Source organism: Rhinopithecus roxellana, chromosome 21, assembly GCF_007565055.1.
Source record: "Rhinopithecus roxellana isolate Shanxi Qingling chromosome 21, ASM756505v1, whole genome shotgun sequence".
In the NCBI taxonomy this organism is placed as follows: Eukaryota; Metazoa; Chordata; class Mammalia; order Primates; family Cercopithecidae; genus Rhinopithecus; species Rhinopithecus roxellana.
This window is the reverse complement of record NC_044569.1, coordinates 7,329,442-7,347,199: the sequence shown is the minus strand read 5'-3', so window position 1 is coordinate 7,347,199 and position 17,758 is coordinate 7,329,442.

Genomic DNA, 17,758 nt, shown 5'->3' with positions numbered 1-17,758 from the left:
TACAAAAACCAGAGGAAGGGGCACGCCATTTTTGAAGTCCTGACCTGAAAGAAAGTAATTGTCAACCTAGAATTCTATACACTGAAATTATCCTTTAGGAATGAAGAAGAAATCAAGATGAAGGGGAAACTCTTACCAGCAGTTCTTTCCTAAAAGAATGGTAAAAGAAGTTCTTTACAAAGAAAGGAAAAGATACGAGAAGATACTTGGAACATTGGTGTACCAGTCTGTTCTCACACTGCTATAAAGAACTACCCAAGACTGGGTAATTTATGAAGAAAAGAGGTTTAATTGATTCACAATTCTGCAGGCTTAACGGGAAGCATGACTGGGAAGCCTCAGGAAGCTTGCAAACATGGCAGAAGGCAAAAAGAAAGCAAGCGCTTTCTTCACATGGCAGTGGCAGGAGAGAGAGTGCGAAGGAGGAAGTGATGCACACTTTTAAATAATCAGATCTCGTGAGAACTCACTCATGACACAGCACCAGGGGAATAGTGCTAAACCATTAGAAACGGTCCCCCATGATCCAGTCACCTCCCAGCAGGCTATCCTTCAGCACGTGGGGATTACAATTCAACGTGCAATTTGGGTGGGGACACAGAGATGAACCATATCAATCAGGAAGGAAGAAAGAATAATGGAAAGAGAAAAATATGCATAAATACAACACATGTTTCCTCTCTTGACTTTTCTAAATTTATTTGATACGTAAAGCAAAAACTATTGTGCTTACTGATGTGTGCCTAAATGTGTATAGAATAAATATGTAAGACAATTGTAGATGTGTGATGGTAAAGAGAGGTAAATTTTCCAAACCTCACTTGACCTGGTGAAAGGTTGACACCAGTAGACTGTGCTAAGATATACATATATATCTCCCTAGAGTAACCATTAAGAAAGCTACACAAAGAAATAGCATAAAAAGCATTGTAGACAAATCAAAACAATGTTCTCTAAATGAATGTTTAAATAACTAACAGGAAGGAAGGAAAAGAAAAACAAAGGAAAATCAGAAAAGATAAATGGAAGACAAAAATGGAAGACTTCAGATGTCAATAATATTACGTTTAATATAGTCTACATACACCAATTAAGACAGAAATGGACAATAATTGATTCAAAAATGACCAACCATGTACATTCCATAAGAAACTCATACCATGTTCATGGATTGAAAGATTTAACATATTAAAGATGCCAGTTCTCATATTGAGGTTTAATGCAATTCTTACACAAGTTTAATGTGATTCCTATCAAAATTACAAAATGTGATTTTTTTTGATGTGTATGTATACACTTTGCTATGTCTTCCTTGGTGGATTGACTCTTTTATAATTATAGATATCAATGGACGTATCCTGAAATTTGTAAGGAAATAAAAAAGAACTTAAATAACTAAAATAATTTTGGAAAAGAATAATAAAGTGGGAAGAGTCAGTCTACTTGATTTCAAGACTTACTATGTAGCTTTGGTAATTAAGACTGTGTAGTATTAATGAAGGAATGGTTATATAGACAAATGGAACAAATTCAAGAACTGAGAAGTAGCCCCACACAAATACGTTCAGCTGAGTTTTGGCAAAGGTGCAAACGTAATTCAATGGTGGAAGGATATCCTTTTCAGCAACTGATGCTGGAGTAATTGAACATCCATAGACCAAAAGGTGAACCTCAACCCAATTCTCACACTTTGTACAAAAATTATCTCATAGTTAATCACAGACCTAAAAGTAAAATTTTAAATGATAAAACTCCTAGAAAAAAATAGGAAAAAAAAATTGATATCTAGGGCTAGGCAAAAGGTTCTTAGAGTTGACATTAAAAACACAATTCATAAAAGAAAAAAATAATAATTTAAACCTCATTAAAATTTAAACTTTTACTTTGCAAATGGCCCTGTTAGGATAACAAACAAAAATGAAAGTATTTGAAACTACATTTTAATCAAAGTACTAACATCTAGGATATGTAAAAATTTTCAAAACTCAACCATTAAAAAACTCATTTAGAAAATATGCAAAGGCATGAGTAGAAATCTTACCAAAGAGGATATACAGATGGCAAATAAGCATATGAAAGATATTTAACTCTTTAGCCATTAGTTTAATGCACATTAAAATAACAAATGCTGTTGAGGATGTGGAGAAACTGGAACACTTACACATTGCTGATGGTAATGTAAAACAGTGCAGTTACACTGGAAAATAGTTTATCAAATGAAATAAAAAATGAAACGTGCAACCAACGTGTGACCCAGCAATTGTATTCTTGGCCATTTATGCCAGATAAATGAAACTTCTGTTCACGCAAAAGCTTGTACCTGAATGTTCATAGCAGCTTTATTCATAATCACGCCAACCTGGAAACAACCCAGATCTCCTTCAGTCATTGAATGGTTAAACTAACTGTGCTATGTCCGTGCCATAGAATACTACTTGCAGTAAGAAAGAACGCACTGTTTACATTCACAACAGCTTGGATGAATCTCTAGAGAATGATGCTGAGGAAAAGGCTCATCTGAAAGATTGCACCTCGTAGAACTCTACTTATAAAGAATTATTAAAATGATAAAATTATAGAAATAGACAATAGATGAAGTTGCCAGAGGTGAGAGGGAGGCCCAGAGGGAAGTAGATGTCACTATACAAGGTATCAAAATAGATTCTTTGGTGACGAAATTGTTCTGTATCTTGAGTGCACATTGTCTATATCATGATTGTGGCAGTGCACTATTATTTTGAAAGCAATTATCATTGGGTAATCTGGATAAAGAGTACATGGGACCTCTCTGTATTATTTCTTAGACCTACATGTAAGTCTAGAATTATCTAAAAATTAAAAGTTAAATTTAAAGAGTTAATTATTATAAATAATGAATTGATTCTAACATAAATTTTGTTATACTCTGGGAAGAATTTACTTTGGAGCTGTTTGTCTCTTATTCACCTTACTCCTAGTCATAAATGAGTGTTTTTCCATTTTAAAGTTTCTTGTTTTTATTTTTAGAGTTAATTAATTTACCCATTTGTCAAGCGTTATCTCTTCATAGTATTGAATTAAGCAATTTTAATTAGTAAAAGAAAAATAACAAAACTAGGCAGTGTTTCAACCTATGAGGTTCTGAAAATTGATTACAATTAGAATTTTAGATTTTTCTTCCCCAAATTATATGAATTTCAGATCGTAGTGTTTGTTATATTTTATTTTTAAAGATGATAAGTACCGTTTTGCTTTACTCATATTCCACTTGGAGAAAAAACATCTGGTGTCATCAAGGAGCAGAGGAAACATGGAAAAACAGCAAGTTATGACAAAGATAGGAGGTAGCATTACACAAAATAAATTTCACTTAAATTCGTCTTACTAACTGAGCAAATGAATTAACCTATGAGAAGCTATTTCTTAACCTATAAAATTGGTGTGATAGTATCTATTGTACTGGGTTGGGAGGAAGGCTTCCTAACTTGTGAAGTGTCCTGCAAATTGTAAGTGAAGTCTTGTATGGTGCAGGCAGGACAAGAGTAACTGAAAAAGTCTTTCTTACAAAATGGATTATGGGTGGTGTGACATTTATTTAAATTTTAGAAGACACATAAGGAGGCAACCTTAGGTAAATGAGTAAGATATTTGAGATCATGTTGAGGTTTTCAGCTATGAAAATACTGGAGGAAGTATGGAGCTGATAGGCCTTGTATGGGAGGGACTTTCACTTGTTTCTAACTTTGCACTTTATTCATATTTTAAATTAGTTATTCAGGTTACATTTTAAAATATAACTGGTAAAAATAAATATTTTTGAAATATTTATAATTCACTTGTATTTGCCCATGCGCTTTAATCCACATATTTTTTCAGGCTTTAGTTATGTTTATTGATTTATAAAATAGTTTTATATATTGATCGTTTGTTATGTCTTTTACACATTTTGAAATTATTTGTTTTAAATGTTCAACTATTATTATTAAAGGCTCAGGAATTTTTAATCTTTAGTTAAAGTTTTATTTTTTCTTTGCTAATTTTTTATATCTTTAAAATTTCCTATTTATGTAATAAAAATATATTTGCCTCTATTCTTTCTGGTTTTCTAACTTTTTTTACATTTGTTGCTTTAATCTATCTGTCATGTATTTGATTTTATAGTGTGAGGAGAATATCTGCAACATTTTGACTTTCTTTTTTTTTTTTTTTTGAGACGGAGTCTCGCTCTGTCGCCCAGGCTGGAGTGCAGTGGCCGGATCTCAGCTCACTGCAAGCTCCGCCTCCCGGGTTCACGCCATTCTCCTGCCTCAGCCTCCCGAGTAGCTGGGACTACAGGCGCCGCCACCTCACCCGGCTAGTTTTTTGTATTTTTTAGTAGAGACGGGGTTTCACCATGTTACCCAGGATGGTCTCGATCTCCTGACCTCGTGATCCGCCCGTCTCGGCCTCCCAAAGTGCTGGGATTACAGGCGTGAGCCACCGCACCCGGCCTATACTAACAATTCTTAAATGTATGCTTTAAATGGGGAAATAGAATGGTGTATAAATTATATCTCAATAAAACTGTTTTTAAAAACAATTTTAACTTCAACTTTTATTTTATTTCAGGAGGTACATGTGCACGTTTGATACCTGGGTATATTGTGTGATGCTGAGGTTTGGGGTATAGTGGATCTCATAACCCAGATACTGAGCGTAGCACCCAGTAGTTTTTCAGCCCTTGCCTTCTCTGCTTCTTGCTTCTAGTAGTCCTCAGTGTCTACTATTGCCACCTTTATGTCCACGAATACTCATTGTTTAGCTCCCACTTACAAGTGAGAACATGTGGCATTTGTTTTTCTGTTCTTCTGTTAATACACATAGGATAATGGCCTCCAGCTGCATCCATGTTGCTGCAAAGGACATGATCTTGTTCTTTTTTATGGCTGCATAGTACTCCATGGTGTATGTGTACCACATGTTATTTATCCAATCCACTGTTGATGGGCACTTAGGTTTATTTCATGTCTTTGCTTTTGACTAGCGCTGTGACAAACATACAAGTACATGTGTCTTTTTGGTATAATGATTTATTTTTCTTTGCATATATAGTCAGTATTGGGATTGCTGAGTCAAATGATAGTTCTGTTTTAAGTTCGTTGAGAAATCTCCAAACTACTTTCCACAGTGGCTGGTCTAATTTACATTCTCACCAGCAGTGTATAAACATTTCCTTTTTCTCTGAAGGTCATGCCAGCATCTGTTATTTTTTGACTTTTTAATAATACTCATACTGACTGGTGTGAAGTGGTATCTCATTGTGGTTTTGATTTGCATTTCTCTGACAATTAGTGATGTTGAGCATTTTTATATGTTTGTCGACCCCGTGGATGTCTTTTTTTGAGAAGTGGTTGTTCATGTCTTTTGCCAATTTGTTTACTTATTTATTTGAGATGGAGTCTTGCTCTGTCACAAGGCTGGAGTGCAGTGGCACGATCTTGGCTCACTGCAATCTCTGCCTCCTGGGTTCAAGCAATTCTCCTGCCTCAGCCTCCCGTCTTTTGCCCATTTTTAACAGGATTATTTGGTTTTTGCTTGTTCAGTTGTATAAGTTTCTCTATAGATTGTGGATATTAGACCTTTCTTGGATGAATAGTTTGTGAATATTTTCTCTCATTCTGTAGGTTGTCTGTCTACTTTATGGTTAAGAGCAGTTTAATAAGGTTCCACTTGTCAATTTTTGTTTTTAATGCAATTGCTCTTGAGGAGTTACTCATAAATTTTTTGCCAAGGCTGATGTCCAGAATGGTATTTCCTAAAGTTTCTTCTAGGATTTTTATAGTCTGAGGTCTTAACTGTAAGTCTTTAATCCATCTTGAATTAATTTTTATATGTAGCGATAGGTAGGAGTTCATTTCATTCTTCTGCATATGGCTTACCAGTTATCCAAGCATCATTTATTGAATATGGATTTCTGTACCCATTGTTCATTTTTATTGACTTTAGCAAAGATCAGATGGCTGTAGATGTGTGGCTTTATTTCTGTGTTATTTATTCTTTTCCATTGTTCTATGTACCTGTTTTTGTACTAGTACCATGCTATTTTGGTTGCTGTAGCCTTATAGCATAGTTTAAAGTCTGGTAATATGGTGCCTCCAGCTTTGTTCTTTTTTGCTTAGGATTGCTTTGGCTATTCAGGCTCATTTTTGTTTCATATGAATTTGAGAATAATTTTTTCTAAAATTATGTTGATAGCTTGATAGGAATAGTGTTGGATCTATAGATTGCTGTAGATAGTATGGCTACTTTAATGATATTGATTCTTCCAATCCATGAGCATGGAATTTTTTGTGTGTTATCTAAGGTTTATTTCAGCAATATTTTGTAGTTCTCCTTGGATAGATCTTTTACCATCTTGGTTAGAAGTATTCCTAGCTTTTTTTGTGGCAAGTGTAAATAGGATTGCATTCTCGATTTGGCTCTCAGCTTGAATATTATTAACGTATAGAAATGCTATTGATTTTTGTACATGGATTTTGTATCCTGAAACTTTACTAAAGTTATTTATCAGTTCCAGGAGCATTTTGGTGGAGTCTTTAGGGTTACCTAGGTATAGAATCATATTGTCAGTGAAGAGAGAGAATTTCTTTTTTTCCCATTAGGATGCCTTTTATTTCTTTTCCTTGTCTGATTGCTCTGGCTAGGACTTCCAGTATTATGTTGAGCAGGAGTGGTGGGAGTGGGCATTCTTGTCTTGTTCTAGTTCTTAGAAGGAAAGCTTCCAGTTTTTGTCCATTCAGTATGATGTAGCTGTGGGTTTGTCATAGCTGGCTCTTGTTATTTTGATATGTATTTCTTAAATGTCTGGTTTCTTGACCTTTTTTTTTTTTATCATGAAGGAATGTTGGATTTTATCGAAAGCTTTTTCTATGTATATTGAGATGATCATATGGTTTTTGTTTTTAATTTTGTTTATGTGGTGAATCACATTTATTGATTCGAATGTGTTGAACTGACCTTGCATCTCGGGAATGAAGCCTGTCTGGTGATGGAGAATTAAGATTTTGATATGCTGCTAGATTTGGTTTGCTAGTGTCTTGCTGGCGGTTTTTACATCTGTGTTCATCAGGAATGTTGGCCTGTAGTTTTCTTTTTTGTTGTTGCTGTGTCTTTGCTGGGGTTTAGTATAAGGGTGATGCTGACTTCATAGAATAAGTTAGGGAGGTGTCCTACTTCTAAGATTTTTGGAATAGTTTCAGTAGGATTGGTACCAGCTCTTCTTTGCACATCTGGTAGAATTTGGCCATGACTCATAATAAAGAAAATTAAAAGTCTCCCATTTTTTATCGGAAAATTATTTCTCAGAAGTAAATTGTTTCTGGTATGTTCTTACCAAAAATTTTTTTCAAATAACCAATCAAAAAACATAGTCAATACATATTTAATTGTACCCGCATGAGTACCAACTTCTTCAATCATCATTCATTATTTCATCTGAGTCTTTTCTTCTTTATTAAATTTCTTTTTCTGGACTAAGTCCTTTAAATAGTTCTTTCAGTGAGGATCTTCCTATCTGACTGTACATTTGTATCCATCAACAAATCTCTCTTCATCCCTATTTTGCACCCTACACCCTCCCTGTTTCCGGTATCTGTCATTCCGCTCTCTACCTCTGTGAGATCAACATTTTTAGCTCCCACATATGAGTGAAAACATGTGATGTGTGTTTTTTTGTGCCTGTTATTTCACTTAATGACCTCCAGTTACATCCATGTTGCTGCAGATGACATGGTTTCATTCCTTTTTGTGACTGAATGGTATTCCATTGTGTATATATTGTGAAAGGAAAATAAATCTTGGGGCTCCAAAATCACTAAGCTAAAGGTAAAAGTCAAGCTGGGAACTGCTTAGGGCAAACCTGCCTCCCATTCTATTCAAAGTCATCCCTCTGCCCACTGGGCTAAATGCCTACATGATTACCTCCTTTGGAAAGGCTAATCAGAAACTCAAAAGAATGCAATCATTTGTCTCTTACCTACCTACGACCTGGAAGCCCCCTCCCCTCTTTGAGTTGTCCCACTTTTCCGGACTAAGCCAATGTTCATCTTACGCATATTGATTGATGTCGCATGTCTCCCTAAAATGAGTGAAGCCAAGCTGTGCTTGGACCACCTTGGGCACAAGTCATTAGGACCTCCTGAGGCTGTGTCGTGGGTGAGCATCCTTAGCTTTGGCACAATAAATTCCCTAAATTGAGAACTGCTTCAGATATTTGGGGTTCACAATATACACCACATTTTCTTTATTCATTCATCCTTTGATGGGCACTTAGGTTGAGTCCGTATCTTGCTACTGTGAATAGTGCTGCAGTAAACATGCAAGTGCAGGTATCTCTAATAAACTGATTTCTTTTCCTTTGGATAAATACCCAGTGGTGGGATTGCTGGATCATATGATAGTTCTATTTTTAGTTTTTTCAGAAATCCCTATCATGTTTCTCATAGTGGCTACACTAATTTACATTATCACCAACAGTGTATGTGTTCCTTTTTCTCCGCATCTATGCCAGCATCGGTTATTTTTTGTCTTATCATAGCCATTCTAACAGGAGTGATATGATATCTCTTTGTGATTTTGATTTGCATTTCCCTGATGATTAATGATGTTGAGCATTTAAAAAAAAACCTGTTAGCCATTTGCATATCTTCTTTTGAGAAATGTCTGTTCATGTCTTTTGCCTGCTGTTTAATGGTTTTACTATTATTATTATTTTACTGTTGAGTTGTTTGAGTTCTTTGTGTTTCTTCTCATATGAACAGGTTGCAAATATTTTCTTTTCTTTTTTTTTTTGAGACGGAGTCTCGCTCTGTCGCCCAGGCTGGAGTGCACTGGCCAGATCTCAGCTCACTGCAAGCTCCGCCTCCCGGGTTCACGCCATTCTCCTGCCTCAGCCTCCCGAGTAGCTGGGACTACAGGTGCCGCCACCGCGCCCGGCTAGTGTTTTGTATTTTTAGTAGAGACGGGGTTTCACCGGGTTAGCCAGGATGGTCTCGATCTCCTGACCTCGTGATCCGCCCGCCTCGGCCTCCCAAAGTGCTGGGATGACAGGCGTGAGCCACCGCGCCCGGCCAGTTTTCTCCCATTCTACAGATTGTCTCTTCGCTCTGTTGATGGTTGCCTTTGCTGTGTGGAAGGTTTTTATTTAATATGGTTTCATTTGTCTATTTTTGTTTTTGTTGTCTGTCCTTTTAAAATCTTAGCTGTAAAAAATGTGCCCAGACCAATATATCGAAGTGTTTTCCCCTAGTAGTTTTATAGTTTCAGGTCTTATATTTAAGTCTTTAATTCGTCTTGAGTTGATTTTTATACATGGTCAGAGATGGAGGTTCAGCTTCTTTCTTCTGCATATGGATATCAAATTTTCCCGGCACCATTTATTAAAGAGGGCGTCCTTTCTCCAATGTGTGTTCTTGGCACCTATATTGAAAAGCAGTTGGCTGTAAATACATGGATTTATTTCTGGATTCTCTGTTCCATTGGTCCATATGTCTAGTTTTATACTAAAGCCAAGCTGTTTTAGTTACTGTAGCCTTCTACTATATTTGAGGTCAGGTAATGTGATGCCTCCAGCTTTATTCTTTATTCTCAGTGTTTATTTGGCTATTCAGGCTGTGTTTTGGTCCCATACAAATTTTGTCCCATACAAATTTTAGGACCAAAAAAAAATCTGTGAAAATGTCATAGCAAAAGTTGTGAGATGTAGTTAAGATAGTATTAGAGGGTTCATATATTGCTTTAAGGAATATTTATTGCCATAAGAAAGAAAAGCATAAAATAATTATCTAAATTTCCATCTAAGAAGGTAAATAAAAGAAAGCATATTAAACCAAAGGGAATTCCAATATCAGGAGTAAAAGAGTGGACATCCTTCCAGTTTCTATAGAGAGTAAAAGAAAAATAAGAAAATCTCATGACAACTTAAATGAAATAGTAGTATTTTTAAAGAAACCACACTTACCAAAACTGACTTAGGAAGAAACAGACAACTGAACTGTCCCATATCAATGAAACATATTGAATTCATAATTTAAAATATTCACAAATAGAAATGTCCAGACTCAGCTGGCTTCATTGGTTAATTCTATCAAGTATTTTAGGAGGAAAAAAAACACTAAAGCCATAAAAGCTGCTGCATAAAATTGAGGCAAAATAACCCTTCTCAATTCATCTTACAAGGCCAGTATTATCCTCGCACCAAAGCCAAAGAGATAAAAGAGAATAGAAACGACAGAGAAATGTCCCCCATGAACATAAACACAAAAATCCTTAACAGCATATTTTCAAAGAAAATGATACAATATACAAAACGTAATAAGTTACAAACAACTGGGTTGCATCTCAGGAATGCAAGATTGTTTAATAGCTGGCAAATAAATCAATGTATTTCGTATTAACATATTGACAAATAAATCATGATATTTCATGCTAACAGAATTAGGGACAATAAATAGGAATTTTCTCAATTGGGGTCAAAAAAGCCTTTTGTAGAATTTGACTCAAACAGTAAAAACTCTTAGCAAACTAGAAATAAAAGATAACTTCCTCAACCTGATAAGAGACAGATATGAAAAATCTAAAACCAATATCACACTTAAGGGTAAAAGACTGAATACATTGCTCTTGAATTATGGACAAGCGAGAATCCCCTTTCAACATTGCATGGGAATTTCTGTAAGGTCAGAAAACAAAGCAAAGGGAATACAGATCAGAAATGAGCAAAATTAACTTTTTTTTTGTAGTTAACATGTTAATGCAGGCAGAAAATCCAAGGAAATCTATAGAAGAAAGCTAAAGATAAGAAGTGACTTTAGCAAGGTACGAAAAACAAGGTTGAGGTTAAAAATACCATTGATTTTCTGTATATCAATGAGGAAAACACCTATTGGATGTTGAAATGAGGGACAACTCAGTTGTCAAAGCAACTCTGTTTACAAAAGTACGAATAAAATTCCTTTGAATAAACTTAAGAAAAGATGAGTGAAAAGTATACATCTTGTTCATTGAAAACTACAAAAACTTTTTGAGAGAAATTAAAGACTTAAATAAATGGAGAAACATATCATTGTATATATTGTAAGACATGATAGTTAAGGTAGTAATTTTCCCCGGATTCAGCAAGTTTTTGTAGCAATTATCAAGGGAGGGGCACCAAAATTTATATGAAATCAAAGGACCTAGAAAAGTCAAAAATATTTTAAAAAGAAAAACAAAGTTGGAAATTATATACCTTTTGATTTCAAGGCTTATTATAAAGCTACAGCAACCAAGACAGTGTGATATCAGCTAAAGGATTTTCTGCCTACAGGAACCTGTTCCAACATAACAAAATAGAGTTGGAAATAGACCCACACATATATGTTCAATTGATTTTTGACAAGGGCTCCCCGGTGAAAGTAGGCTCCAATGGTGAAAGCAAATTCTTTTCAAAGACTTGATCTAAAGCTGTTGAATATGTGAATGATTAAAAAAAGGGGGGACAAAAGCAAAACTTACTTAGACTGCATCTCACATAATTCACAACTCTTAAAGTGTGTCGTAGATGACATATAAGGTCCATAAAGTTTTCAGAAAGAAAGAGAAGATAATTCTCATGACCTTGAGTAGACAGTTTCTTAAATTGAGCCCCCAGCTCCTGCCAAATGAACCATAAAATAAATAAAAAGATCAAGTAGACTTTACTGAAATTTAAATTTTTTTCTTTAAAGTAAGAAAATGAAAAGGCAATTCTCAGAGTAAATACTTACCAAACACATATCTGAAGAATGACTATTATCAAGAACATATATTAAAAAAACACACTCACAACTCAAAAATAAGACACAAGCTTTTAAGAAATATTAGCAGAGGATTTCAAGAGACATTTCACAAAGTAAGTTATGTAAATGACCAGTAATGTAAGAAGTTGGTCAATATTACTAGTTTTCAGGAAAATGAATATTGGAACCACTAGGTACTCCCTAGAATACCTAAACTTTAAAAATAAAACACAAAACATACAATTCCAAGTGTGAGAAAGAATGTGAAGCAACCATAACTCACACATTGCTTGTGGGAAAATGGTGGCGCCACTTTGGAAAACAGTTTTGCAGTTCATTTTATAGTTAAATGTATACTTACCTTGTGATTCAGTAATTCCGATTCTAGGCTTTTACGCATGAGAATGAGTACATTCATACTAAGACTTGAATGTATTCACACCAGCATTATTTATTGTAGTCAAAACTCGAAACAACCCAAATGGCTGTCAACTGGAGAATGAGTAGATAAAATACAGTATAGTCATAACATGGAGAAACACTCAGCTGTAAAAACGAATGAGCTACTGATGCACCCAACATGGAGAAGTCTCAGAAGCGTCACACTAAGCTGCAGGTACTGTATGATTCCATTGATAGAAAATTGTAGAAAAGGCAAAACTGTAGTGCCCAACAGTTCATCAGAGCTCACCTAAAACAGGAGTGGCAGTGGGGATAGGGAGATGGGGAGGAGGGACGACAGTGACAGGAAATGAGGAACATGTCTGGGTGGAGGAAATGGTCAGTATCTGGAGTGTGATTGGGCTATATGACGATGTGCATTAGCCAAAAGTCAACAAACTAGACACTTAAATTATTAGGCCCCAGCAAAATGATTTAAATATGGGAGGTAAAAAAGTTTACAATAATACAAATACTAAACATTAAAACTTGAGAGCTGTAACTACAGTGACATTTCCAGAATTTTGTATAGATTTAAACGGTTATACTGTTAATAAAAAAATACTCGTGGATTATGGGCTTATATCATGATTTACAATCAAGCAACATGAGAATTGGGGGGATTAGCTTTCACAGAAAAGGGCTGTAATCAGCCGAAGCCACAGCTCTGAATATTCAGCTCCATGGTATGGTGGCGTTGGGCCATTTTCTCCTCCTGAAGTTTCTGTTCTCTGAAGCTGGTACTATGGAGATTTCTTAGACCAGCTTCATTACTTTTGATGAGTTCTTCTACGGGGCTAACTGGGTCTTAAGATTCAGTTGACTGTTACAGCTGCTGGAGGAGGAATGGGGCATACAACTGGAACCCTCTGGAGACAGAGGAATGTCTCTTATCAAGATGTGTTAGAGGAGAGAAGAGCCAGAGTCCAAGAAGTGATAGTGGAGCTGAGATGAGAAGGTGGACTCTGGAGGGATGCAGGAGGAACACTGGTAGCTAATGGACTGGTGCATGTGTGCATGTGTGTGTATGTGTGTGTGTGTGCAGAAGGCGATTCAATAATTATTTTTGCTTTGGGACAATGGCTAGAATAGTGGAGTAATTTGCTGAGGCAGGAAACATGGGAGGAGGAACCCATTAGGATGGGTACGCTGGGCACATTGGGGAGTGAGGTGGCTCAGAAGGAGACCTCCAATATGTCATTGGTAGTAGAGTTCTGGAGAAGGTGAAAGAGGCTTTCACTGGAATATTTGAGATTCATCCATGTAGTTGAGATAATGGAAGTCATTAGCATGAAGAAGGCTGCTTGATGATCATGCCAGGATGGGAGAAGTCTGGGAGATGGAACTGTGGAAGCACTAATGCTTAGAGAAGATGAATCCGCAGTGAAGACTGAGGAGGAGAAGGGAGGCAGGAGGAAATTCAGAGGGAAATGAAGATAGCAACTTTGGCCAGTCAAAGGACGCCTTCTTAGTTTTTATTGACTCAGAACAAGTTACTTCCCTTCTCTGGACCTAAGTTTTCTCATCAGGCTGATTTTGGGTTAGATAATTTCTTGATCCCTTCAGGTTTTAAAATTCTCTCATCCAAACATGGTTTTTTATTGCCAAAGGAGTATTAATAGCTTAAACACATTTTGTGGTATCTTCATGAGAAATACGGCACATGTACATGCACATGCAAACACCTGAGAGAACAAACATCACTTCTATCAGTGTGGTTTGTCTCAAGGGAATGGCATAAAAAGATGGAGGAACAAATTGGTCAGTTAACCAAATGCAGCATCAGAGATACTCTGTTGATACAGCAAACCACAGGGAGTGTTGAAGAAGTGGCAATGTAGACTACTTTCTGTGCAAACATCAAGGGATTAGAAGGGAACAGATGCAGGGTGGCCTAGTGGGTGTGGCCCCGCCAAAGTCATGGGGACTTGGAGATTGAAAAATGAAGGCAAAACCCCAACACAGAAAAGCTTCTGGGCTCCTGGCCTCTGATACCCACTGCTGTTTGGAAAGCTCAACTTTAAATATAAAGTAAAAGTTACAGTTAGCTTTTAGCTGATTGATTAATGGGTTCAGCCCCCAACCACTGGGAAGGCTGCTGAAATCAGTATGTATCTCAAATTTACAATTGCTTTCAGCAAAACACCCAGTGGAAATTGATGAGAGATTTAAAGATGATTTTTCTCCTAGACTGATGCATTCTTCACATTGCCTCACTTCTCTTTAACACACTGTGATTATTAGCTAATAATTTCCCATTGGTGCTACCACATTTTCTTTTCAACTGGTAGTGTAATACAGGCATGCTTTATCTTACTGTGCTTCACAGATGTGGTGTTTTAAGAATTGAAAGTTTGTGACAACCCTATGTTGAGCAATCTATTGGTGCCATTTTCCCAACAGCATGTGCTCACTTTGTCTCTGTGTCACATTTTGCTAATTCTCAAAATATCTTCAACATTTTTATTATTACTATATCTGTTATGTTGATCTGTGATTGGTGATCTTTGATGTTACTATTGTAATTGTTTTGGGGTTACATGAACCATGCCCATATGAGACAGAGAAAGTAATTGATCAATATTATGTGTGTTCTGACTGATTCACTAGTCAGCAGTTCCCCATATCTCTCTGCCTCTGTTTGGGACTCCCTATTCCCTGAGACACACAATATTGAAATTAGACCAATTAATAGCCCTACAATGGCCTCTGAGTGTTCAAGTGAAAGGAATTATCACAACATCTCTCACTTTCAATTAAAAGCTAGAAATGATTAAGCTTAGTGAGAAGGGCAAGTCAAACAAAAGCTGAGATAGGGTGGAAACGCGGTATCTTGTACTTGTTAGCTAACTTATAAATGCAAAAGAAAATTTCTTGAAAGAAATTAAAAGTACTACTCCAGTGAACATATGAATGATAAAAAAAAAAAAAAAAAGTAAAACAGCCTATTGCTGATACGGAGAAAGTTTGAGTGGTCTGCATAGAAGATCAAGCCAACCGTAACATTCTCTTAAGCCAAAGTTTAACCCAGAGTGTTGCAGGAAGTCATGGTCCCCGAACGGAGGGACTGGCTGGAGCCACAGCAGAGGAACATAAATTGTGAAGATTTCATGGACATTTATCAGTTCCCAAAATTAATACTTTTATAATTTCTTATGCCTATCTTTACTGCAGTCTCTGAACATAAATTGTGAAGACTTCATGGACAATTATCAGTTCCAAAATAATACTCTTATAATTTCTTATGCCTATATTTACTTTAATCTCTTAATCCTGTTATCTTTGTAAGCTGAGAAGGTATGTCACTTAAGGACCACTATTGTACAAATAGATTGTTGAATATGTATGTTTGAACAATATGAAATCTGATTGTAAAACTTGGGCGTCTGAACAATATGAAATCAGTGCACCTTGAAAACAAACAGGATAACAGCGATTTTAGGGAACAAGGGAAGACAACCAAAGGTTGCCTGAGGGGTTGGGCAGAATAGAGCCATATTTTTCTTCTTGCAGAGAGCCTATAAATGGACGTGTAAGTAGGAGAGATATCGTTGAATTCTTTTCCCAGCAAGGAATATTAATACTTAATACCCTAGGGAAGGAATGCATTCCTGGGGGGAGGTCTATAAGTAGCTGCTCTGGGAGTATCTGTCTTATGCGGTTGAGATAAGGAATGAAGCACGCCCTGGTCTCCTGCAGTACCCTCAGGCTTATTAGGATAGGGAAAAAATCCCACCCCGGTGAATTTGAGGTCAGACCATTTCTTTGCTCTCGAACCCTGTTTTCTGTTGTTTAAGATGTTTATCAAGACAATACGTGCACAGCCGAACATAGACCCTCATCAGTAATTCTAATTTTGCCCTTGCCTTGTGATCTTGCTTTGCCCTTTGCCTTGTGATCTTTATTGGCCTCAGAAGCATGTGAACTTTGTTCTCCTTTTTTGTTGTTTGAAGCATGTGATCTTTGTGATCTATTCCCTGTTTGTACACCCCCTTCCCTTTCGAAATCCCTAATAAAAACTTGCTGGTTTTGCAGCTCAGGGAATATCATGGACCTACTGATATGTGATGTCACCCCCAGAGGCCCAGATGTAAAATTCCTCTCTTTGTACTCTTTCTCTTTATTTCTCAGACTGGCCAACAGTTAGGGAAAATAGAAAGGACCTATGTTGAAATATTGGGGGTGGGTTCCCCCAATACCAGAGCAAGATCCTAACTCTCTTTAATTCTGTGAAGGCTGAGAGAGGGGAGGAAGCTGCAAAAGAAAAATTTCAAGCTAACAGAGATTGGTATGAATCTTAAGGAAAGAAGCCATCCCCATAATATTAGAAGTAGAAGGTGAAACAGCAAGTGCTGATGGAGAAGCTGTAGCACATTATCCAGAAGATCTAGCTAAGTCCATTGATGAAGGTCACTACACTGAATAAGGTAGACAAAACAGCCTTCTCTTGGAAGAATATCACCTCTAGGACTTTCACAGCTAGAGAGAAGTCAATGCCTGGCTTCAAAGCTTCAAAGAACAGGCTGACTCTCTTGTTAGGGACTAATACATCTGGTGACTTTGAAGTTGAAGCCAATGGTCATTTACTATTCTAAACATCCTAGGGCCCTTAGGAATTATGCTAAATCTACTCTGCCTGTGCTCTAGAAATAGAACAACAAAGCTTGGATGATAGCACATCTGGTTACACATAGTATTTTGAGCCCATTGTTGAGACTACTGCTCAGAAAAAAAGATTCCTTTCAAAATATTAGTCCTCATTACTATTCACAATAGCAAGGATGTGAAATCAACCCAAATGCCCATCAGTGATAGACTGGATAAAGAAAATGTGGCAAACATACAACATGGAATACTGTGCAGCCATAGAAAGGAATGAGATCATGTGTTTTGCAGGGACATGGATGGAACTGCAAGCTATTATTCTCAGCAAACTAACACAGAAACAGAAAACCAAACATCACATATTCTCACTTATAAATGGGAGCTGAACAATGAAAACACATGGACACAGGGAGGGGGGCAACACACATGGGGCCTCTTGGGGGGATGAGGGGACAGGGAGAGCATCAGGACAAATAGCTAATGCATGTGGGGCTTAATACCTAGGTGATGGGTTGATAGGTGCAGCAAACCACAATGGCACACATTTATCTCTGCAACAAACCTGCATGTCCTGCACATGTATCCTGGAAATTAAAATAAAAAAAATTAGTGCTCATTGACAATGCACCTGGTCACCCAAGAACTCTGATGGACATATAAATAGAGATTAATGTTTTTAATGCCTACTAATGCAGCATCCTTTCTTCAGCCCACAGATGAAGGAGTAATTTCGACTTTCTAGTCTTATTATTTCATAAATACATTTTGTAAGACTATAGCTGCCATAGACAGTGATTCCTCTAATGGATCTGGGTAAAGCAAATTGAAAGCCTTCAGCATTCTAGATGCCATTAAGAACATCCATAGTTCACAGGAGGAGGTCAGATTACCAGAATTAACAGGACTTAGTTGATTCCAACCCTCATGGATGACTTTGA